The 26,581-nt window shown below is 34.4% G+C and overlaps 1 protein-coding gene and 1 long non-coding RNA gene across 2 annotated transcripts in view; one reads left to right on the top strand and one right to left on the bottom strand.

Annotated features, from left to right (window-relative positions):
- The window catches only part of LOC139119449 (uncharacterized), a 55,643-nt gene extending 29,499 nt beyond the window's left edge, over nucleotides 1-26,144 (bottom strand). Inside the window, exon 1 of the long non-coding RNA XR_011548935.1 lies at nucleotides 26,035-26,144. This is a non-coding gene — a long non-coding RNA (uncharacterized lncRNA). The remainder of the gene's footprint in view (nucleotides 1-26,034) is intronic.
- The window catches only part of LOC139119453 (cAMP-dependent protein kinase catalytic subunit PRKX-like), a 203,719-nt gene that overhangs the window by 102,955 nt on the left and 74,183 nt on the right, over nucleotides 1-26,581 (top strand). The window lies entirely within an intron of this gene.

The following is a 26,581-nucleotide window of genomic DNA, read 5'->3' as shown; positions in this document are numbered from 1 at the left end:
AGCGCTCATTTTACAATTTATTTTCTTTTTTTTGAAATATTGGCATCCATTCAAGAGACTATTTAGTCACTATTGTATGATTTTCCTTATAAAATTAGACTCAGGAAGCTGACTGAAAATAGAATAAGGTTACACAAAATTGGATTGATGGATTTTTTCTATTTTGAAATCAGCTGTGTTCGACGTTTCTATTTTTACCAATAAAAGTAGAACTCAAGGAGAGCAATAACCTCAGTACCAAATTGGAAAAAGAATTCTTAACCCAATTTGATTTGATGGAATATCCCCATAGAAACTTTATTGTTCCTTTTTGATTTGATCCTTTCATGGTGAATTAATATAAAAAGAAATCGTAATTGAAATGTGAAAGAGAAGGATATGAAATGTCATTGAGTCTGTGAACTATTACTTTTTCCCAAATTGAGTTCTTTTTATTCTACTGTGCTCAGTGATAAAACTTAAATTTTTCAAGGCAGAAACTGCTACGAGGAAAACAAAATAATTACAGGAGCGCTTCAAAGTTGTCACTTAAGGTAGCGAATGCGTTTCAGGAACAGATATTCAGACTCTAAAACTTTTACAATTCTTTTCTGATCTACCACTTATGGGAGTTCATTTTAAAGCTCTTGGAGAAAACTTTTAACTGTCTTAGTTTTTCGAAAATAGAAAAATTTATTTTTCTCAACAGAGTTAACACAGGGGTGGCGGCCATTTTGACTTTCAGATATCGGTAAATCTTGGGTGATTAGTATCTCTAGTACCAAAATTTGCATGGTCACCCCCTATTTTTATTTGATATTTTGAAAGAGGATTGTTGAGAGATTCCTTGATGAAAGTTTGAGCAAGAGTTTAGGTGTTTCATTTTCGAGGCGCATACTACCTTACTATCTCTATGTGTCACAGTTTCCCATTGGAAATGTTAAATATACTTTTTGTCTGAAGGCTTTTTATTTTAAATTGAGAGAACATCTCTATTAAGTCTTGAATTGCAGCTAACTCAATCCAAATAACACACTCTGAACATCAACAGGAAAGAAAATTGAACATACTTTTCAAACTTGCAAATGTTGACTATTTGATCTGAAGCTTGCAAAACAAGGTGTTAAGGTTACTTATAATTAGTCTCTATTAATTTACATGTACATGTATCCACTTTGTGATTTTGTGTGTAGGGCAGTAAGCAGGTAAATGTTACCATGGTTCCCCAGTCATTTTATCAGAGTTCCCCTCGGTATTGAATGTAATCAGATTACCGGACAGCAGAAATGTTACAGGGGTTCCCATGTCATTTAAAATGGTTCCCCAACCTTAGTAAAAAACACTGCCATACAAAAGACAGATGTATAAGCTGTCTTTATCCATAGAAGTCAGAAACAACAATAGTAGTCAACCAACTTGCTGTTTATATGCATGGCTATCCATGTGAAAATTGTTGATTAGCTATTAGTAACCTCCAGATGACGATTGTTTATCAATCTACAAAGACATGCATACATAGATAATATTTTATGATTGCAAAAAAAACTGCTGGATGAAATTAAAGATCATTGTTATATAGTCAATTACTCGGTGGTCATGAAGTTGCAAATATTGTTATATGATGAAAGATGTGTGCCAGCCCTGTATCAGTAGCACCCTAATACTTCAGTGCCACATTTTTTCTCATGGCCCCAAGTGAAAATCAATGATTGGCTGCTATAAATAAAGGTGACAGAATACCTTTAACTATCTACAACATGAATAAATCTATTGAAGGTTAGTGCATTCATCGGAGACATTGAACTTTGAAGTTTTACCTTCAACTTTAGTACTAGGATTTTTTTCAGTCTGAAGATTGATGGATTAAATGGATCAAAATAACCTTGAATTTGAATTAGCATTGCTCCTTAGAATGCTAAATGAAAATGTTTGGCACACCCATTTCTAAGGTAGCGGCTGCACTTAACCAACAATCAAAAGCAATATTTTTTTTAAAGATGACATGAAAACCACCTCAAAGTATGGTAACATTAATTTACTTGAAGGATGAAGGGGTACATATTTGGGGTAGAAAACCTCGATTTTGGTATTAATGGTACTTTAAGTCAAAAACTTGATACTACTTTATAATAAAATTTAATATCTTATTTAAAAAAACCCACCCACCGATTTTGTTTTGCATTTTCTATTCTTATTCTTAAATGGATGGGGTTTAAAGACTGACATTAAAATACGGCTAGTTTTCAATCGGGTTCAAACTCACAACAGACGGCATCCAGTCATCTAGCGGAGAGGCAACAGACAGAACCGCTCGGCCAAATAATGATTAAAATCATGATAAGCAAACTCAAAATGATTCTTATTCAAAATTGAGAGAACTTCATTGGCAAACAAAATTGTCGTTTGTTGTGTATTATCTAAAAAACATAATGTGGAAATTTCAAAAAAATTGACCCAGCTAGAGAGGAGCTAAATTTTTAATGTTTTACACAGGAGAAAACAGAATTTAGGGAAATCAGGTGATTTGCATAAATTTGCATAATAATTCACTTCTTTCTTGCCCAACGTTCACTTCTTTCTTGCCCAACTTACAACTGCTTGTCATGCTCTAAGGTCATTACAACTTGTATTTTAACCTTGGATTAATAGATCATGAAAATTAAATGAATCTTTGCAAAAATGTGATTCTGAACAAAATATGCCGTGTTAAGTCAATGATTAGGATCTCAGTGGACAAACAGTAGCTTGCAAAAATGGCACAAGGATTCTCATTGCAGTGACAGTGTTTTTAGATTTGATTCTGATATACAAGTTTGAAATACTGAACAACTTCGAAATTCCTTCCTTTCATTCTGTGTGATTCATGTTGTAATGTATCGATATTTCTTATTTCTATCATATTTAATATTTGATTGTCACATACGTGCAGCAGGAAGGTGAGGTCTTTCCAGGCAAGCTTGCAATATCTGATGTGCTGATGGGTAATTGTTTAAACAGATGTCACTTCTCTTTTCAAATGTTGCAACAAATCAGAAGAAAGAATTGACGTAGGCATAGTTGTGTGAGATGACCCAAGGAGAACTTGATTATCAGTACATATGGAGAAGCAAATCTTATTTGCATAGCTGTGTAAATATGTCAGCAATTTTAATGTGAGGAAATTGAATCATTATTCATGTAAATGATGTCTTTTAAAATTGTTATATAAGTCCTTTGATGATACAGGTCCAATTATAACAATGTTACAATTGACAAGAATGTCCACATGTAAAAACAAACAATAGTTCAGGGTGTCAAGCAAACTGGTTATGCAAGATGTTTCAAAAATTGTACTTCTGGAAGTCTCTTTAAAATTATAAGTGAAAAATTTTCTGCAATTTTGTCTTCAAAATTGTCATTTCTGAAAAAATGTTGAACTCATGAATAAAGTGAAAAGTTCCGATTTTCAAACATAAACTTTTTTTGTCTTGAAAGTACACAAGTAAAATATTTCTTTACTTCTATGATTTTAAAGTGTTTTCACTAGTGAAGATTTTCTTTTTTTCTTGTACTAAGGATACAAAAAAATTGTTTTTCTATCAGCTGAATGTATTTTAGTAAAGCCTTAAAACGGTTGATTCTGCATTTTAAGGATAAAATGACAAACTTTGGTTTCTTTATTGATATAAAGATGACAACTACTGTAACTCAGTAAGAAGTAAACTTGATTTCACTGATTACTTCCTGTGCAATAGACTCAGTGTTGCAGTTTTACAGAGTTTGCGAAGGACCTCCACAGATATTAGTCAGAAAACTATGACATCAAGCCATAGCAGTTTATAATCCACTTGCGTTTTCATTTTCCCACTGTAATGCCTTAGAGCATGGTGATTCAATTATATTCCATTGTACTCATGCCTCCAGATTAACGGGAAACTCTTAAATGAAATGAAACAATTTTCACAGCACTTGAAACATTGATAAGCTCAATTTTCAAAGCAAATTCTGTTTGATAGCCATGCAGTGACGTTTCTTATTTCACCCTTAAAGTATACTTAAAGTATACTTCTTCAAACGATGAATCAGACTTCCAATTTATTTTAAGCTCATATTAGACTATGAAATTGTAATTTTTGTGGTGTTTGTTAAATGTGACCCCAATAACCCTGTGGAAAAGCGTCATCCGGATTACCTGTCCAAGCTCCGTAGACATGCTTTTTTAATCAATTGCCAAATTTCAGAACCTATACATTTTAATCAGCACTATAAAGGTTCTCTGTATTCCCTGTATAAGTTTTATGAGCACGTATTTGCTGCCTACTTATTTATAGAAAGTCTTAGTAATACTGTCACAATGGCTGTACCAGTGTAATTACATGAAGTTGATTAATACATTACAATGCATTCAAAAGTCATCAAAGTCTTTAAGATCAATAGATCCAACCTCCAATCAAAAAGGTTAAATTCACCATGAGTCATGGCCTTCCATTGATTGATTTTAACTTTTTTAATATCTAAAGTTACAAGTAGCATAATAGCATGAGTATTACATTTTGAAAATTCACCAACTGAGTCTCCATGGGTAGAAAGGACCGACAGACTGTTGATGGCCCATTACTTTGAAGTATAACTTTTGCTATATCAGTATTGGACCTTATGTTAACTTGTCCATGAATTAGGTATTTAAAATAGAAGAGGCAATATTTTGTGGAGCACAGTCTCCTCTTGAATTCCCTTACACTAAAAACTCAAGAAGTTGCATCTAAAAATAACCCTGGGCATTAAGATACTCTTCTTGCGTCATTGCCTTCCTAGTCTTTTGACTCTGAGGTCAAATACATTGTGACTATACTGCCAATGCTGAGTTACTTTGTCTTGCGAACATCATCAATTCTATGTAGAGAGCTGCTTTGTCACTGCATTTTCTAGTTTCTAGTGTGGTGTCATGTGCCTTTGTCTCTGTGATTATTGGTGCAAACTGAGTTGCCGTGACTGAAGGCTAAATTACAGAAACATGCACACTTTAGTTTGTACATACATGTATTACATGATTTCTGGTGAACAGGGACATAAAAGACTATTAGCATGCGACATCGTCAAATCAGATGGTACATGGCCCACCCAGACCTTCTGGACAGGATGTCAAACTTGTGGGAAGAAAGACAATCTTGGGAAACCTGTACATTTCACCCACATAATTGGTAAATTGCATTTGTTTGAGTCCAAGATATCTTTGATGTTATTCAAAGCAATTCCTGATTTGGAATTAAATCTGTCATTGTTAAGTTGATGGTGTGGAAGTAGAGCAAGCCTAAATGGATGTGGTGCACACCTGGGATTTAGACTGAACTCAACAATGATCAATCACAAGTGCACAATTAGCGGATTGAAAATCACGTCATTGTCATGGAGTCCTTGAAAAGCAATTTCCATAGAGATCTGTAACATACAACTTTTCCTTGAATGAATGAATGAATGTACCGTGGAATTTGAAATACAAGATATGTCTGTGTAACTTGTTCTTCTGAATAGGAAAATGGCACAAAAACCTCCAGACTTTCACATACATTTCACAAGAAAAGCAGGCAAATCTTTCCAATATGTAAATTTCCCTTATTTCTCAAGCCTTTGGCTTTTTTTATAGTGTTTCAATGTTGAATAGGATTGTTGTTCAATCTCTAAAAATGTAAACCGTGTCTTCGCGTGTGTTCTTCAAAGCTCCCAAACGGGTAGTTCTGTATTGACAATATCTTTCAATCTCACACAAGAAATATTCTATGTCCTCAGTGGGCTGCCTTGCTTAATCTTCAATGCTGTTTAATCTTTGTCTTGTCTGTAATTAAATCCCCTGATTACTGTTTTATTGTGTAAAATTTTACTGCACACATTTCACTATCAATGTGAATCCAACTGGTGATTTTCCATTAAAGTCTCCAACACACATGTACCGTATTACCACAGCTTTCTGTCCTATATACTTTAAGTGCTTGTTTTGATCAGGGATCAGGCTCCTGTTTGCTTCATTTTCCCACTTGAAAAGCAAGAACTTGGAGCTGTGATGGTGAGTTTCACAATTCTCCATTGACGGTGGTGCTTGCTTGTATGAATCTGCCAATTTATTAACTCTTCAGTACATAAGTGTAATGCAAATATGTACTAGTTTAGTAGAGTTGCGGTCAATTTTAACACGCTAGCTCGGTTAATGAACCAGCTTTTCTGGAGGTGGGGATTTTGCTGAATGGCTTTAGTCACTGAATTCTCTGCTAGGCCAAAAAAGGTAACAGATTGTGAGTTTGATACTGATCAAGAAATTACTGAAAAATATTTGTCTTGACAACGATAACACTGAACATAGAGACAGTGGAGTGACACTGTCTATGCACTGAATATGTTTCAAATATGCACTACACTTTATGTACTGAAGGTAGAGGATAGATTTCCATACAGTGATGAAAATTTTTTGTAAAAATCACCCTTGAACATTATTGTTATTGTAAATGAAAATTCTTCGTAGGATTCAGATATTTTTGAAAGCTTTAGTACTTGCTGCAATATTAAAAAATGAAAAATCTTGGCCCAGACTACGGTAGGTTAATCAATGATTGTGTCAGGTAAAATGTAACTCAAGCTATTGATTAGAGTCCTGACCAACAGATATGTCTGATCAATTGATATACTTGCCCTTTGCCAAGCAGTTTTGAAATCAATTTACCGTTGCCTTGGTTTAGCAAGGAAAACCTTGAAGATTATTTCAAATACAGATATAATGATCTTTGAATGAACCAATTTGATATATGCAATGATGTCATGGCAACAAGAAAAAGAATGTTAATTGATGTTTTAAAATTACATGATGTGCTTCTGTATTTAAACAATTCTAATGGTTTGCCAAAGTAATAATGGCCAAAGAAAACGTTGCTTTTACTCAGCAAACAAATCTACATGCCAGAGACAAATGTTTAATTGATGAGAAAGATAAAAAAAAAGGTAGATGAAATTCAATCTCCTCAGCCATGCTGGATTTACCATTGCATTTCATGAAATTTATGTTGGATTGATTTTAATCGACATGTCATGATTCCTTGATCAATTTTACTTCAATTTTAACCTGTTAATAATTCACCCTACCCAGCATGTCAAAATCTTCCCTTAATAGCTTACAATAAGTTAATCAACAGTAATGAGATACATTCAAATTTTATTGTTCAAAGTTCGATACTGGTCTCAGCACCAAGCAAAATTTCAAAGGAAGTACTGTTTTATCCATTGATAGTAATTTATTGCATCAACCAGCTCCCAAGGGCTGCCTTTGTGATTTCTCGTCTGTCACTTGATGAGACTTCTAACTGGTATCACCATAGTGTGTGCTCGCAGGGATTTTGTTACCATGCTAATTACAAGGTGTGTTAATGCTAATTAATATTGTTGATGCTTTTTACTTCAAGGGATAATTAAAAGCATTTATGCCCATGAGCTGCTCATTTATTTACACGTCAGCCATCACATAGGCATGGTTGAATACCTCCTTTGTGATTAGGGAGAGATTTAGGTTTATTTTCCATTCTCAGGGGTTTCAGGGACTTACATAAAAACTAGAAGTGGGCATGAAAGTATATTGAGCGCAATAATGTGGCATTATTTCAGACTTGGCCAGAATACTCACATCACTTGTAAGAGCACAGGGAGAAATGTGTTGTCGTTTGATGTCAATGAAATGTTTATAGGCTGATATTACAACGCAGCTTTTCCTTGTGTGCGATAAAACTGCACAGTACTAAAAAGAAACATTTGAGTAAAAGGGAAAAAGCAAGCTGATGATAAAATCTTTGGTAGCTTATAAACCACTTGAATTGTGGTACTGGTACATTGCATCATAGTAACTAAATCTCGGGTTAAAGTTCTTAAGAGATTCTTAAGGACGTAGTATGCGCCTCGAAAGTGAAAGATGTCTTGCTCAAACAAGCCTCAATGAATCTTTCAACCATTTGCTTTCAAATGCAAGAATAAAAATCAGGTGTCACAGTGCAAATTTTGGTACTAGAGAAACAAATTACCCAAGATTTGCAGGTATTTGAAATTCAAAATGACTGCCACTCCCGTGTTAGCTCTATGGAGAAAAACTAAGACGATGAAAGTCTTTCTCACTCCGAGGGCTTCATAATGATCCGTCACAAGTGGTAGGTTAGAAAAGAACTGGAAAAGTTTGAGAGTCGGACTATCTGTTTCCAAGGCCCATTCCACCTGAAAGCCAATTTTTTCTGATTATCATGTTTTCCAATACAGAACAAAGTGTCATAGAAGACCTACAAATCTGGTTTGTTGATATTATGCTCACTGAGAAAATTTCCCAAGTCCTCATTCTATCAGATAGAAAGTACTTTTCTTGAGAAAATGTATAAATTGTGTATTATGGGATTTTTCTCTGGCAGAAGAGAGATAAGCATATGTGATTGGATGAACTTTAGGGTAAAGTATGTTTGTTTGAAATTTCAGTGTCACAAGCCCTAGACAATTGTAATATCTACGAGGAATAGTATACATTACAGCAACATAAAATCCAAGGCAAAAGCTAAGTCCCCATATTTCTGGCTGATTTTCAAAAAATAATTTTAACATAACAATCAAGAAGGATTTTAGGATCAACTTTCCTCATATCAACTTTTGCTTGAAGTCATATCTTTTTCATTAAGGGTTTAGAGTAGTTTTTCCCAGGGATATATTTCTGAACTCAATACCCTTCTTAGAAGGCTTTCCTATCTTGCAGTCGTGACTGCAAGATAGGAAATAGCAAAGAAATATTGCATAGTCGTGTCTCTCTTTAACTGGTAATTTCAGTGTACAGGAGTGGGTGTTTTTGTCTCAGGTGTGGCTCTCTTCAAGTGGTAATCATCTGCAGTGCTCTGACAAAATATGATTTCCAAAAAAGCACATCAGATAACAGCAAGTGTACTCATCCAGGGTATGCATCTATGTAATAACAGCTACAGTGACTCTGAAAAGCACCAAGGTTTTTCCATAATTTTTCTCCCAATTTACAAAAGAAACCCTTATTATATAGGTTCAGTCATATTTGCTCCCATGCCGTATTAAACTCATCCATCTACAGAAGAATTCAAAATCAATACTCTACCATGGGGATTGTTGCCATGGATACCAGTCAAGTCACTTCACTGGCATCTCTGCCATGGGAGATATGATGAATGTTTCTGGTGTTTAAAAATGTCTTGAAAAAGGCGATCAGAAATCCTGATGCAGGTCAACAATTAAAGCACAGTATTTGTGGAACATTTTGACGTCTAGCTGACTGCAATTAGCTTTCTAGACGGAAAGCTGTGTATTCATTGTTAAATATAACTGATTTTGTCCTTACAGTTGGACTGTACAGAGCAATAAATTATTGTCACTTGCACATCTGTACAAATAGCCCATCACCCTTTTACCAGTAAAAAGAGAGAGAAAAAATCAGCGCAAAAAGTGAGAAATTTGCAGTGCCATTGACCGTGATATCAGCCTATATCTTCCGATACCTCTGCTCTGTTCTGCTGCAATCAATCAATTATACAATATGAGGTAAGTAGCTCTTGCAACACCGCAGGTCTTTCCTGAGTATCCGCTTCGAGTAATCAGAGCTATATTCACACATATGTGAACTCTTCCGATGCGAGGTATTGTAAGTTCAGATTATTTGAATGTCTAATGCTTCTGTGGTATGGTTGGCCAGCAGTATCCTATCTCTTACAGTCACTGATTTTGACGATGGCTATGACTTCCATTACCTGTACCTATCGGTGTATACTTTGGAATGCATTAACTTCACCAAGGCGTGTACTTTTGCAACATGACTTAACTTAAGTGCATGTCATCGGTTCTTCCCAGGAAAGTTCTAACATGAACACATCAATGATGCCCCTTGATAAGTTCTCACACACTTCCATTGCATTTTAACATTAGAAAAATGGCCAATGTTGAAATACACCAAATCAAAGACCTTTTAATATATCTATTGCATTACGATGTCTAGTTCAATTATGGAAGAGGCATTTTTAGACTCTAATAATTATAGCAAAAATTCATTAAAACGACATCATTGTCATGGCTTTAATTTAGATCCTACTGGACTTAGAAATTTGAAACCCATGTCACTTAATGTTCCCTATCTTCCCATTGCACACAGAGTCTTTTCACAATCTATGTATTGTGAGAGGGGAATCTATTCACAATCTATGTGTTGTGAGTGGGAAATCTATTTGTGACCTATGAGTGGGAAGCGGTACAAAAACGTATATAACCCATGGCTGAAAGTTAATATTCAGGATGATAAGGCTTACAGGCAGACATTAGGTCAATAGCTATTACATTTTGCCCGTAAGGCAAAAAAGGAATCACTTAACACGGTGGTTAAATGTCAATATAACGTCATCACATTGCCAATCTACATAGCTGCACTGTACATTCTTTCTCATAGAAACTTAATATTTGTTGAAAAACTATCGCACCGTACAAGAGTCATTTGCAGATGGTGAGGTCTGATTTATCGTGCAGTCGCTGAGTGAGGTAATTTTATTTCAAACCATCTAGCAGTGAACAGATGGGTATTTTAATGGAAATTCCTATCGTGTCTGACAGAATTACCGTGGAAATCTCCAAAGAATTCAGGGAATATTAGCTAGTTGATAAAACAGGTGAAGTAGAAATCCCACAGTGCTCAACCTACGTGTCTCGGTCATCAGAATGTAATGACTGGCAGAAATCATGGGATCTTCATTTAGAAATTTCATGGTAAATGGTGATGGTTATTATTTCAGACAGCAATGGGAATACTGATAGTTAGAACTTCGATCTTCATAATTATAGATTTTAACATGACACAGCAAACGTATGACAGAAGTACAGTGTATGTTTACCTTGATTATGATTCATTTCAATCATACTTCTGTGTATGATTTGATATCATTTAAATATCTTATCTTAGAGTATTAAAATTATCACCATGATTTGTTGGCACTGCTTTCACGAAAAAAAGTGAAATTACAGTTTCTTGAGAAAGCTTTCTGCCACTTATTTACTTTCATAATTCACATCATCTGCATATACTAGACCAGCATGTATTGATTCAAATCAAGTTTGTTCAAAGGGTTAGCATTTCTAACATGTTTCATGTCTGCACTCAAAGAGATACCAGTACTTCCAGCCTCACCATGAGGTCTGATTTTTCTGAACCGAAAGTTGATTTCTTTGATTCAAGCTATGACAGGTTTAATGAATGGAGCACTGTGCAGGCAAGCCATCTCTCAACAATACAAAGTGGTTTGTCATTTAAATCTCTAAGCAGTAGGTTAACAAAATCAAGTGCAACAATGAGAAAATAAAGTTCAATTCCTGTGGATCAGAGTCTCTTAAAGTCACGTACAACTTTCAGATTTTCCTCTGATGGTATGTCTTCCATAACCCATGTTTTTTACGGCACACAAAAGTGTAAAACTTACAAAATCTGCTACAGTGACCTTTCAAAACAAATTGCTTTTTCTCTGATGATCAAACATAGTCTGCCATAAACCAAAGACAGATAATGTAACTTGCACATGTTTTGTGTTGCAATTGAATTTTCTTACTTTATATGTCCATGGGAAGTGGTTTTTATGAACATTAACAGGCTGAGTACGTGAATATACTGGTAAGTCAATCATGAAATTCTCGCCCATGCCCGAAGGATCAGAGAAGGAATTTTCCTAGTTTTCATTTTATTAGTTACAGTTTGATGAAAGCGCTAATGCTACAAGAAAGATCCCATTAAATCGCAGCTTAAATGCTTGTCAAAAAAATGCCTGGTGTTTTTCCATTAGATGCCGGTGGCAACCATAAAATTCATTTTATAGAAAATCACAGAACGCATATCGAGTACCTTTGTAGCAAATTAAAATCAATCGTGCGATCACTTTCAGGCATTTATACGTGTTGCCACTAGGGCTGGTATAAACATTGTCAGATATCAAAGTACTTATTCACCCATAATGTACTTCTCATACTAACTTTTAAAGTTTCATTTACAGCAGGCCAAGGTACGTGTAGCTTAGTGGAATGTGTTGGAAAGTGTGTGTGCTGTCACTAGACAGCTCTAATAAATTCTATTAGAAAAACAATTTAAAATGAAAATTTGGTGTGAGGCTGTGTTTTTGGACTTATTATTAGAAAAGAGATTTAACTGTTTGGAATTCAATATGTTTCCAGTGAAGAGTCATTATTGGAAAAATAATGAATGTAATTTCCATTTAATGGTCTTCTAGTTTTCTTTGCCAATTTTGTAATGTACTATGTCCTAGTTTGCAGTTGGACCCACTGATGTATATGAATTGCTGCATTTTAAACACTGAATGGCATTAATAATTGTACAGTACCGCTGTGTTTAAATGTTTCATCAATTGAATGAATATTTTTAAGGTAGAACGCACCTCGGGGACAGAAATTCGGGCCTTCAAATTTTTTCAATTTTCTTCTGATCTACCACTTGTGGGGCTCATTTTGAAGCTCTTGGAGTAAGAAAAGTTTTCACCGTCTTAGTTTTTTGAAAATCGAAAATTTTATTTTTTCCCATAGAGTTTACACAGGGATGGCGGCCATTTTGAATTTCAAATATCGAGAAATCGCAAGATATTTGTCTCTCTAGTACCAAAGTTTGCACGGTGACCCCTGATTTTTATTCTTGCTTTGGTAAGAGAATGGTTCAAAGTTTCACTGAGGAAAATTTTAGCAAAAGTTTAAGTCTTTCACTTTCGAGGTGCATATTACCTTAAGGCTTACTGTACAAGTTTAATACAAGGTAAATAATACTTTTGAGATACTTTTGCAATAGGAATTAAATCATAAATATGTAGAGTCTGAGGTTTTGGTGACTGGAGTGTACTGGCAGCCTTATCAACCCTTTGAGCGCCAAAGTCAATTTTGCTGTCGTTATAAAATATACCAAAGTCAATTTTTTTCAGAGTTTTGATAAAATTTTGATAAAAAATTTTAGCCAATGAAATGTGATAGCCATTAGGTCCTAAATTATAAAAAGATTACAGGAAAATTAACAAAATATTGTAAAATGTTGCGCTTAAATTTTGATGGGAAAACATTACAACACTCAAAGGGTTAAAAAAGCCTTCATACCGGTACTAGGAGGACTTGTTACCTCAGAGTCATGCAGTAAAACTTCAATCACATACCGGTACTTGTTAAAGCTTTAGTACCATGAAATGTAATTAAAGCATATGCTCTGCTGGAATAAATGATGTCTTTCTGTTCAGGAAAAAGTCTGAATACACTGACCAATGAGAGGTTTTCAAACTGCTTCACAATTTGTAACAAATATAATATTTACATAGCTGAATTGTTGACACATCCATGAACTAAAGCTGAAGTCCAAAATTACTCCCGGAATATTCAGGTGCTTTATTCATATTTCAAATATGTAGATAATAGAACTTATGAATGACAGACTCTGTTGTGACTTAAAGTGCTGCGTGAGTGCCATATGAAAATTAAAATTAGTGAGAAATTTGAATTTATAGATTTAAATTGATTAAGGGTGAGAAGTATGAGCCAATTTTTTTATGCAAGAGCAGATATATTAATTGTAGTAGTCTATTTAACAACTGTCAATGAATATAGTAGTAGTAGTAGTAGTAGTAGTAGTAGTAGTAGTAGTAGTAGTTGTTTTATTATAGTGACCTGAGGAAAAAAAGACCTCCCAGCCCAATGGGCTTATAAGTCACCTTATAATTCATTATACAGTACAGGAATGTGAGGAACAGGGTATACAACAACATTAAAATAACTTATGTTGCCACTGTGTTTGTACTCTATTAACATTTTTGACATGCCTGCAATATTATATGTATTCTGAATCGTCCAGTGTTGATATGCTGTAATAAACTCCATGGTTAATTTTACTATGTATACAGTCATATGCAGTTGTTCATTCTTAAAATTTGTGAAAATTTACTCAGGAAAATTTGTTACATGCAACTAAAAAGATATTGTGCATTATTCTGAACAGGTCACTGTGTGAAATATCTAAATGTTGTAAAACAGCCTGCTCCATAGACCAGTGATATAAATTCCTTTCACTTCTACTTGTAAATGATACATGCATGTGGTACTGAAGATCACAGAATGTAATAATATCAATGTCAATACATTGAAGGAGTGGGTGACCTCCTTCGTTATTGAAAGTCACATCACCTTTTGTAAAATCCATGACCCAGCAATTGTACATGCATCATACAAGATCGTAAAAAAACCTACTATACAGCGTGCCTTCAGAGAAGTTGGTGATTGCATCGGCCTGGTAAATTTATAAAGTACCCAAAATGGAACATTTCATTCTTGTAATCAGGTTGTACAGACAAGATAGACTTTTTAACATGTAACGTTAGAAATTACAGCACAATTTAGTGGTGTACCCTGTGCTGCTTGACTTCTTAGAAACTAGTATTGAACAGAACAACATAACGGCACGCCGGGAGTTCAAAATTTAAAAGGTCGTCAAATGTCAGATTCCTACAAATCATTTTACTTTTTTCTAAAGTTTGCTATTTCTGCAGACTGAAGGGTCAAATATTAACATTGCAGCATTAACCCTTTGAGTGCTGTAATTTTTCCCACCAAAATTTTAGTGCAACATTTTAACAATTTTTATGAATTTTTCTGTGATTTTGTTATTATTTTAAACCAAACGGATATCACATTTCATTACCTACAGGTTTTCATCAAAATGTTGGCAAAAATCTGAAAAAATTTGACTGACAGGTACATTTTATAAAGGTAACAAAAGTTGACTTTGGCGCTCAAAGGGTTAAGCAGAAAGTCAATGTCACTCAGAGTAAGGATGACTGACCTATTGCATTGTTTAAAGACATACAAAATCTTTGTTCCTTTTCGATGTCTTAGCCTCATTAGTGTGAAGGCTGTTTCCAATATCTATGCTAGTTTTAAATGCAATGATTTTTATCATGGTAACTGTTTGATTTATTTGCTGCAGGGAAATTACCTTTCCAATAAATTCCCAACCTACGTATAGTTTATTGATCTCTTAAATTGAATGTGCTAAAATTTTATGAATGCCTTCATAAAAGTTTTGGGATTTGCAATCTATTGGGCAGCAGATCATGCGATGATAGTATTGCCTTGGTAAAATTGAGAGTGAAGTATGAAATAGTCCTGGTTTTGAAGTTTCACAATTTTCAAAGCATTTTTTTGATTTATTGTGAAACAACTAGGGAAAGTTATGGAAATAGGTGAAAATATTAGTTTCGTAATTTGAAATTGAAAAGTTGTGTCAGTGAATCATTTAACCAGAAATTTACTGATATTTTGAATTCCAAGCCAGAGATGACACATTCTATTCATGCTATTATGAAGATATTTCTAATTTCTTCAGAAACAGAGACATTGTCATCATTATGTATACCTCTCAGATCTCATAATGACTAATCAGATGCTGTATACTGCACAGTACAATAAATTACCCACAATTCAGTTTGATTTGTACACACGACATTAAAATTTTTATAACTTTTTCAGTACTGCCTGAAAGCAATAATATAAAACCTCTAGATACTTGATTAATTATATCTATTAAAAGTATGACAAGATATTTCAGTATAAATTTCAAAGAAACCATTAAATAACAGTAAAAGTCACATTCTGCAGGTACTACAAATGCCATACTTTTAGGCAGCAAGTTATGACAAACTGAAGGGGTCATTCTCTGAGGAAACTTAGCATGCAAATTTCTTTTGTCTTTCTGTTTGGAAAAAATCAATATCCTTTTGTTTCATAAAACAGGTGCAGCTAGTCTCCCTACTTTCCATCACATTATTCTGTATGGCTGAAGACACAATCAGTGGAAAATTTTACAAAAATGCTATCTCCTCTCTCAATCAAGCATACTTTTCTAAATCATTTAAAATGGGAATTGAGAAGAATGGTGTCCTCAAAAGTACGATTTCAGAATTTAAAAAAAAAATAGCGTCAATGACACTGTAGCTCCCATCCTGGACTATTTAGTGTTTCTTCTCTGGTCAGATATTTGAACATGTGTGAAAGGGATAAAGTGCGTGAAGTGAAAATACTTAAATGAAATGTACTGGAGACAGTGAAATATGTTTAATGTAATTATTCAGAATATAAAATGGAAAAAATACAGAATTAGATATATCGAATACTGTGATAATGACATAGTCCCCACTTGTAATAGGAGTATTAGTCTTGATGGGGCAGGAAAATGTGGTCATTAAGAAGTATCACTGGAGTGTATATGTTGAGATCTATGGGCACAAAACACATGAGGCATGTCTAAGTTATGGTTCTAAATCGGGAAAAAAGATCAGACCTCTAGCAGTATTGGCCAGCCAAGAAATACATATGCGCATTATAAATGAGGTACAAGATGTGACATCTAAAGGTCTAATATCCTATCAAAATTGGAGGGTATAGAACTTGTGGTTACTGAAATATGCATATATATGTATAATCAAGGTCAAAGTTCATCGAGGTCAAATGACATTTTGAAAAAAAAAATTATATTGCTAATTAATCCCTATATGCCAAAAAATCAGATCTCTAGCTCTATTCGCTTGCCCAGAATTAGATGTGTACATAATTAATGAGGTAAAGCGTGTGTTGTCATAAGATCTCCCATCCTACTAAATTCAAAGGACATAGCACTTGTGGTTACTTATTTATTGACATAAAAATATATTTTAGGTAAAAGGTCATCGAGGTCACATGACATTTGGTCAAAAAATTTCTCTCCTATAGTTATCCCTATATACCAAAAATCAGACATCCAGCTCTATTGGCTCGCTCAGAATGAGATATGCGCATAATTATTGAGGTACAGTATGTGGCGTCATAAGGTGTCCCATCATACCAAACATGAAGGGTGTAGCACTTGTGGTTACTGAGTTATGGAAAAATATGTATATTTGAGGTCAAAGGTCACCGAGGTCACGTGACATTTTGTCAAAAAAATTGTTTTGCTAAGTTATCCCTATATACCAAAAATCAGACCTCTAGCTCTATTGGCTCGCTCAAAATTAGATATGTGCATAATTAATGAGGTACAATATGTGGCGTCATAAGCTGTCCCATCATACCATATGTGAAGGGTGTAGCACTTGTGGTTACTTAGTTATGGACAAATATGTATATTTGAGGTCAAAGGTCACCGAGGTCACGTGACATTTTGTCAAAAAAATTGTATTGCTAAGTTATCCCTACATACCAAAAATCAGACCTCTAGCTCTATTGGCTCGCTCAAAATTAGATATGCGCATAATTAATGAGGTACAATATGTGGCGTCATAAGGTGCCCATCATACCATACATGAAGGCTGTAGCACTTGTGATTACTGAGTTATGGACAAATATGTATATTTGAGGTCAAAGGTCACCGAGGTCACGTGACATTTTGTCAAAAAAATTGTATTGCTAAGTTATCCCTATATACCAAAAATCAGACCTCTAGCTCTATTGGCTCGCTCAAAATTAGATATGCGCATAATTAATGAGGTACAATATGTGGCGTCATAAGGTGTCCCATCATACCATACATGAAGGCTGTAGCACTTGTGGTTACTGAGTTATGGACAAATATGTATATTTGAGGTCAAAGGTCACCAAGGTCACGTGACATTTTGTCAAAAAAATTGTTTTGCTAAGTTATCCCTATATACCAAAAATCAGACCTCTAGCTCTATTGGCTCGCTCAAAATTAGATATGTGCATAATTAATGAGGTACAATATGTGGCGTCATAAGCTGTCCCATCATACCATATATGAAGGGTGGTAGCACTGAGTTATGGACAAATATGTATATTTGAGATCAAAGGTCATCAAGGTCACATGACATTTTGTCAAAATATCCGAGATATATGCGTGAACGGATGGACTCACGGATGGACGAACAGACGGACATGACCCAATCTATAAGCTCACTGGACTTCATCCGTGGGGACTAAAAATTGTGTCACTGCATCCTTTTGCAATATGAATACGATGAGAAACTAAATTTTTATTTTTCGTGGCCTTATACATGGCAGTCTATGGAGATCTTCCTTATACATGGGAGTCTATGGACGTGTAAACTAAAAATATGCAAATTTCACCACGATTTGCCCAAATTTGGGAAAGGTCACTCCTATGCACTTCCATACCAAGTTTCAAATCAATAGGACTTGTGGTTTCAGAGCAGGAGATTTTTTGACCAAAAATGGGAGAAAATTACAAAAAATTCATGAAAAATAGCAAGTCCAAGATACTGACCCAAGATGTGCACAATCATTCATGTCAGCCCAAAGTACTTACATGCTAATTTTTCATGTAATCTGCTCAGTGTTATTGAGTTTTTTCAATTTTGACCGTTTTTACATTTTTTCACTTAATTTGCATATTTTGGCAATGACAACTTCATTTGAACAAAATCTCATCTACAGCCCATCATCCATGTACACACCAAATATCAAGATGAAATGTACAGCGGTTTGGAGTTTTTGATGTTGACGGACAGACATACAGACATACAGACATACAGACACACAGACATACAGACATACAGACATACAGACATACATACATACAGACATTTCCCTAGCCTATAAGAATAGCTTCCATTGCCATATATACATATGGCTATGGGAGCTAACTAGTCTGTGAATTGGTCTACACATGGGAGACACAGTAGATTTCACTGAGGAGTTTCCGTGTGTACAAACGATGAATTATGGGAAATCTTCAGTACTGTGTACTGCGGAACAAAAACAAATTGAATGATAATTTACTCATTTTTTTAATGAATTCCTCAGTGACAATGCTGCTATAACAATCTTGTCGCTCCGGGATTAGATGAATGTAGATTAATCCGGATAAAGTGCTCTCTGTGGAATTCTTTGTTGAAAATGATAACAGAATAGACCTTTAATGTCAACAAAAAAGTGCTAAATTTCTGTATCTGTAAGTAATTTAACATCTACCGTATGTCCTGGTGCATCTATAATATTCAAAACGCAAGCTAGAAATTTTGAGTACAGGTTATAAACTACTTAATACATTTCTGTGAGACTGTTAGTTTAGCAGTACATAATGAATTAATTTAGAAGACTTGTACCGGTAGGTTTTCTAACTGTGCAAAAGAGTTGTAACTGGTCTTTTATACTACTGGTACAGCTAATAATATCACTTTTGAACATTTCATTTATTTTTTTCTAAAAATTCATAGTCACTCAGGCTTTCTGTGATTCTTCCATTCTACCAGGTATTACCAAGACAACATTTCACTTTATAGCTGGCAAATGTTATGGAGAGGGCTTTGTTCATAATTTTTTTTTTTTCTTGGCATGCTAGTCATTCTTGCTTCTGATTTCAGTGTTGAATCCAAACTGGTTTTGCATGCATTGACTACCCAAGCCAGTTAACTCTGAGAATATAGGGAAATGCCTACTGATGTGGTAGCCAATGAACCTTGTAAGTGTTTTAAAAGTCTTTACATTCATCAAATTTCCTTCAGCAGAGGTCCAGCTCTGCCTCAGAAAACAGTAAGAATGCCAGCTAGCAATCTTACTGAGGTATACTCCTGAAACTGTAAGACAAAATTTCAGTGTGTATGAAAGCTACCTGTGGGGCAAAATTTGAAAACTGTAAGTTGTATCAGTGTTAAAATAGAGTATCCATCAATATACCAAGGTCGCTAAGCTAAGAATAGCAATTGATAGCCTTGCTATATAAACCTGTACAGTTTTGTTCCTGCTTTATTCCTATACACTTTGCCTGCTGCATCTGTCTTTGTTTATTCATGATATTTTATTGTATCTGTAAATGGTGGTCTGAAAATTGCTTGAAATTACCATTAATCGCATGCTATTCCCATGGGTTGGTGTTTTGTGTTTGGACAAAAGTAGCTCATATGCTAATAATATATGTTGCTAGGATCTGATGACTTCGTTGTTTTTATGATAAATTTGATAAATTTATTCTCAGTGTTGATTGAATTTCAAAAAAAGTAGAGATGAAAGCAGTATTGTGCCATTTTTTTAGATGAGTGACCTTTTCTTAAAACGTGAAAAAAAAAGAGAGTGACTTGCCAAACAAATGTTTCATCAGCTTTTCACTTGGAAAACATGAAATATAGCAACTCGTGAACCTGAAAAATTTAGTGGTTTGAAGGTGGCTGAATGTACAGCGGGTCTTTTCATGACCCTGGATCCTGCCTACCAAATGACAACTGCAAGCCATCTTATGGTAGTCATCAGCAGTTTACAACATCAAGACTTACATAAGTCTTGTGACTTGCAAGATAGCTTACAGAAAACATGATAATAAAATTCATATTTACAGGTGAAATATAATTAATATTTACAGGTGAAATATAATTAAGATTTACAGGTGAAATATAATTTATATTTACAGGTGAAATATAATTTATATTTACAGGTGAAATATAATTTATATTTACAGGTGAAATATAATTTAAATTTACAGGTGAAATAAAATTTAAATTTACAGGTGAAATATAATTTATATTTACAGGTGAAATAAAATTTATATTTACAGGTGAAATATAATTTATATTTACAGGTGAAATATAATTTATATTTACAGGTGAAATATAATTTATATTTACAGGTGAAATATAATAGATGAGGCAACCACTATCATTTTCCTCTTCGTTGGTTTTGTTTCTTACAAAATAGAAGATAAAAATCATGTCAAATTTGATCGAATTATTTTTCACAATTGTTCCAGGTAGCCCCAAATGAGCTCAGAAATTGCATCTATTCTAGAGAAATTACAGATTTAATCTACAATTATTCTCCTAGAGTTGAAGTTTCACAAAATGATTTTGTATTGCCTGCTGTTTTGCTGTATTTACAGTTTTTTTCAAAGTCACTTTGGTATAAATAATGTTGGCCCTATTGTATCTATTGGTACATTCTACTGGTATGTATTTGTACTGGATCCCCAAAGAGATTTAAAATCAAAGTTTTATGTACTAGCTCTTTCAGCGATGTTTCAATTGTGCTATCTCAGATGGTCACATGACCACTTGCAACCAATCAGCTTTGTTCTCTACATGACCTCATGGCTTGCCGCCTTTTTCTCACGCTGTTTTGTCATAGCCGAGGCTGCTGGTTTTTTTCACCCTCCCACCAACCCTCTGTAATAATGATGTTTTGAGCTCTCTTTTGTACTTGTTTTCTGCCTTTATCTGCGATTTCTGTATTGCTTTTATCAGTGGGCAGTAGATTGTTAGTTTAGTAGAGTATGTCTATGACTGGCTGATTTAATCTACATATACAGCAGTTTGTGTTAGTAATGAATGTCTGAAATACCAATGCATTACTTTTTTTGTGTACTTCATTCAGTTGAGTAGACTGCCATAACAGTCAATTTAATGAAGAGATCTTGCAATCCTAGCCCTTAATTCAGTCAAGTATTTATAGTGCTCTACAAAACTATGTGTCAAAAGTTGTATAGTTATGTTAATGTGCTGAGATCCAGTGCACGGCAATGAAAGTAAACACTAGTGTCAGTAGATATAGGCTTAGCTGTGAATTTTATGCATTAATTTCATGATTTTATTTTTAAACCAAAGTTGGCTTGTGTAAATGTGCTTACTGAAGGACATGTATAGAAGTATCACTGCTTGCTGATTTGGACCATGCCTGTATGTTTTCACACCAGAGTCAATGATAAATAGGTGCCTGTGATACTTGTAAAATGGCACCCCCATGGAAAAGTATAAAAAATGCAGTATTTCGTGCACATACACATTGTGATCATCCAAGAAACAAGCATGATGCTATTTACTTGAATGCACAACATAGGGTGGTCGATATTTTGTTGTTGTAATCTTTATTTTCTGTAGCACGTGATCAGATTTTGAAAACGGGGGAAATATAGTGTTAAAACTTTTGAATTTACATGCCACTTTCGACATTATGACAGCATTATGCACTTTTTCAGTTTGTAATGGGTCTTATTCAAAGAAAACTTGTGGAAAACTAAGGATATTTTGAGATTGGTTTATTACACATTCACAGCTATTGTGGCTTTAACACAAGATAACTACTTTTCTGTACTTCGAACTTGTGCTTTCCAAGAAAGGATGTCAACACTTCTGTACCTGGAACTTATACTTTCAAAGTGTAAGTGTTTGTAATGTTATTAGTTGTAATCGGTGTAACCATGTGCAACTTCAGCTGGGTAAACACTGTCAATGTTCTTCACTGAGCCCTTGCAACTTATCAACTTTAAAGTACTGATGAGGGGAAGGCCATATTGATGACGGGCAAACTAAAGATTTTTATCTATCGATATGAATTCAGTACCTCATGGGGTTATGTACACACCTTGATCGATCTCTGTCAAGGAAACTATCTCAGTTGCCATGGTTACCGGACTACCTGCGTAAGCAGGGAAAGTAGAATAGTCAAACATTGATTGGAAATCTCATTTGTGGTATTCTGATCAGGTCAAAGTTATCTGTGCTTGATTGGAGTGACTTTCTTTTCCGACGGATATATCCCCTCGGGTAAATGGCATAGGGGATGTTGCCAATGACATGTTTAGTTCTTGGTTAATGGTACAGTTTACCTTGCACAAAATGCCTTACAGCAAATGTAGATTTTCTTTCACAAGATGGTATCTCCATTTCCTCCCTAATCATTAGGCTTTGTCCAGATTTTTGTTTCCCCATTGATGTTGTGATAAACACTCTCTTAGCTATTTGTTAAGGGAGACAGCCCATTTCATATCTGCTGTTTACTGTCCAATTCCTCACGTGGTGTTGTTCATCAACTTTTTCCCATTTAAACTTGTGATCCATCAATTAATTACTTTTCTATTCTACATCCAGATTATTTTCTGTATCTATAAATATACCAGTGTACAGAGAAATTAAAATATCTCATTTGATCTATGAGAAATGGTGTCTTTCTTGTGAGTCATGAGTATTGGCCATGTGCATTCTCAAAAATTCTGTGAAAGTACAAACAGTGATGTATAAACCAGTTGTATGCATCGTATAACATCAGACCAGAAGATGAGTTCTTTTCTGTCAGTTGGTTTTATCTTTGCTTGGAAAATAATGACGGCAGGCGGGAATTTGTCCGTATCAATAATAAACTGACAGTGAAGAGACTGATATCATGTTCATTCAAATCAGAGAAAAAGCTGTCATGACAAGTGTTCATGGTTTATTGATGTATTGACGGATGTTTGCTAGCTGACTGATAAATTTGGAGGGAGTGGTGACAGTTCATGGAACAGCATATTAGTTGATCTGTGATGACTTGACATTCAGTCTGACTTGACAATCAAATATGAAGATTACTTTCAGCTGTGGTGATTCTGTATTAAGCTCTGTCGTTGTCCATTTTCGCAATTTTTTTTGAAAAATTGTGCGAATCTGTCACTGGTTATCCTAATTTTGTTCTTTCATAAAACCAATTTGATACCGCTAAATGTACGAACAGAATCTTATTATAATGTCTCTATAACTTTTTTCTGAGATTATGCAAATAGGATTTACATGACCTGTAGGCACTCCAGTAAATTAGAAATCAAGAAGATGATTTAATTTTAGCAACATTAATTATTAAAAGATGCATTAGCTCACATCAGCGATATTACGTAAAAATTGATGTTTCTAGCTAAGCTTATTATGAAAATGCAATTAGCTGCAGTAATGCAATATAGAAATTTTGTTGTAATCCCAAGAAGCCCCACACCATTGGCTTGTCATTGTGGTTGCTATATCAATGCAGAGTTCAGTGGCTTTGCTGATTTTCTATTTTGTCATAACTATTCATTCACATTGGAATTTCAAATTTAGTGTGCCAATAACTGAAAACAGCGACAGATGTGGTTTATGAGCCTAGAATTTGATTCTTAGCTGATTGCTCATAAGGTTTACAATCAGGAAAGGTTGAGATGGCTCATGGGATTATAATCAGCTATTTCAGAATCCAGCAGAAGTACAGTGAATTTGATGAAAATCTCTCAAACTATCACGAATGAATCGTAAAGGAGGGATTGTCAGTGCTAGATTGGGCTATTCCTATTGAAATTTATACATTAAAAGATATCATGTATTAGGGAAAGGGACACGGATAAACAGGGGAAGAATTATGGAAGAGTTCTTTGTGTCTAATTTTTAATCAGTGTCTGCTGTTACAAACGACATCGATTTGTTTGGAACATGCCTGTTCTGAAGTGGAGATGCTTTGAGAAATATCTACACACAGAGTAGAACTGAAAATACTGATTTGCAGGTAGGCAGATTTGTGAGCCTTAATAATGCAAATGATTGTCATGTCAAACTTCATACTCAATTCTGCCGCTCTTTCGCTGTGAGCAATTGCATGATTTAGAACTATGACATCCACTAATAAGGAAATATGATAGTTCCCACTTAAAATATCAGAATCTTGAGAAACATATGATGAAAACATGAACAAAAAAATTTTGAAATGCTATGTTTTGATTTATTTGGTTTAACAAAGTGTTTTCTGTATGGATGAACAAGACAGATGAGCTTTAAAGGCTGTCAATTTGAATACATCCATGTTTTTTTCTTTCTTGTAGGTATCTTTAAACTTTACATACAAAAAAATTCCTGAAATTTCTGTAGGATGAATATTTTGCCATACTGTTACTGTAAATTTCAAAGCAAAATATAGTCTTCAGAAAATTGCATCTTTAAGTTCTTTCACAGATATTTCTTTTGAAATATCAAACCTTACATCAAATTCAAAATATATAGGGAACGAAGTTCAGAAATTTGATAATGTCAAGATATTTTGCATAATGTGTTGTCCATGAACAGTTTTCATAATCAGAGGCCAGCAGCCAGGCCAGTATTACAACCAACTTTTCAAAGATGTACTGTTCTGCAATGCATTTTATAACGCATTGCTATTCGAGAATGACACATAATACCCTGTATTTTTATACTGTAAATGTTTATTGCTCATTGAGAGTTACTGTCAGCATGCGCTCTATGCTTATAAATATTCTCTCTGCTGTCAGTAGATTTGCATCGCAGTTTTTGACGCACATTACAGAAATCACATCGAGATGAGCATTGAAAAGCTGTCAACATCTGGGAGGCAGTTTTAGCGATGTGCTTGGATTGTCATAATAGCGGTATGAAAATATCCACAATACATATTTTTACAGCCACATCACAGCTGGTGCAAAAGCTTACAGAATAATGCAGTATGTGCTTACATTTACATATATTTGAAAACAGTTCACCTTCCTTTCATGTTGTGATTCTGTGATATTCTAAATATCATGAAAAGTGGGTATACAATATTACATAACAAGACAAAGGTATTTTACTTTGATAAAGAAGTCATAATTATTTTCATTCAACCTTGACAGATGACATGTAGATTGACAGCTACTTAGGAGAGATAATTAGTTTAGGAATGATAATCTGTTGTCTAAGTGTTTACATTAAGGGAGGGTAACATTTAATTAAAATTATTTTCACACCAGCATGTGAAATAATCATTAACACCAACCGTCAAATGTTTCTGTAATCACGCACATTAAAATATATCTAGAAAGATTATATCATTTTAAAAATCACAATATAAATAATTTTGAATTTGCTGCCATTTTATTCTCAATAACAGTTAAGCAAAACACAGATATAGCCAATATAAAGATGTAAATATAAAGGTTACCGAACAAATGTTTTTGGGTGATATATCATCAAGAAAAAAATGTTGTGTTTTGAACAGGACGGTAGAAAAACCCAGCATACTTTTTGCTGTTGTAAGCAGCATTTTTTCTCATTTACCAAACTTCCATGTACTTGATGTGTTATCTGCCAAACCAATGAGGTAACTTGGCAACATGAAGAATATTTCAGCAAGGACAGAAGGTAGAGAAAGTTCCCAAAAATGACCAAAAATTCAAGATACATTGACTATGCAAGAGTCATGCTGCTCACAATATTAAAAATGTAAAAGCTTGGATAGATACCACTTGAATGTCATAATGAAATAAGGGCATGTATTTACCTGCAGTCTCCCAGTCGGTGAACATTAGCCTGCGAGACGATCAATACACAGCTTTCAGAAGGCCTAGATATCAGGAACTGAATGCACTACATATTGCTACTCAGACTTTGATCATTCACAAACCCCTATATAATGAATGGTATGTTCCATCCTCTATGAAGTATGTAACATGAATGGCATGTTAGCTGGACAGGATGACTAAGCACAACTGCCAATGTGTTGAACATTTCAAGGCCTGCTCTCCCCTTACAGTAATGCAACATCCCATTCAAAACTGCAATTTTTAATTATTGAAATATTTCAGCTAAGTTTACAATACTAGTAATGTTGATATTTTTAAAAGCGTCCTTTAGATCTTATAAAAATGTACTAATTAAACTTGAAACAATTGGAGAGTCAATTTTTGTCATGATAAATATGTTAGAATATTGTTGAAACTGAAGTAGTGAGTTAACTCAAGCAAAAAGTACCATGATTGAGTAACTTACAGCAGGCATACACATGATTCAAAGAGTCTACATGGCCCTCTGTGTTGAAAAAGAATGAT

The sequence above is a fragment of the Ptychodera flava genome, chromosome 19 (genome assembly GCF_041260155.1).
Source record: "Ptychodera flava strain L36383 chromosome 19, AS_Pfla_20210202, whole genome shotgun sequence".
In the NCBI taxonomy this organism is placed as follows: Eukaryota; Metazoa; Hemichordata; class Enteropneusta; family Ptychoderidae; genus Ptychodera; species Ptychodera flava.
This window is presented reverse-complemented; position numbering and strand designations above follow the sequence as displayed.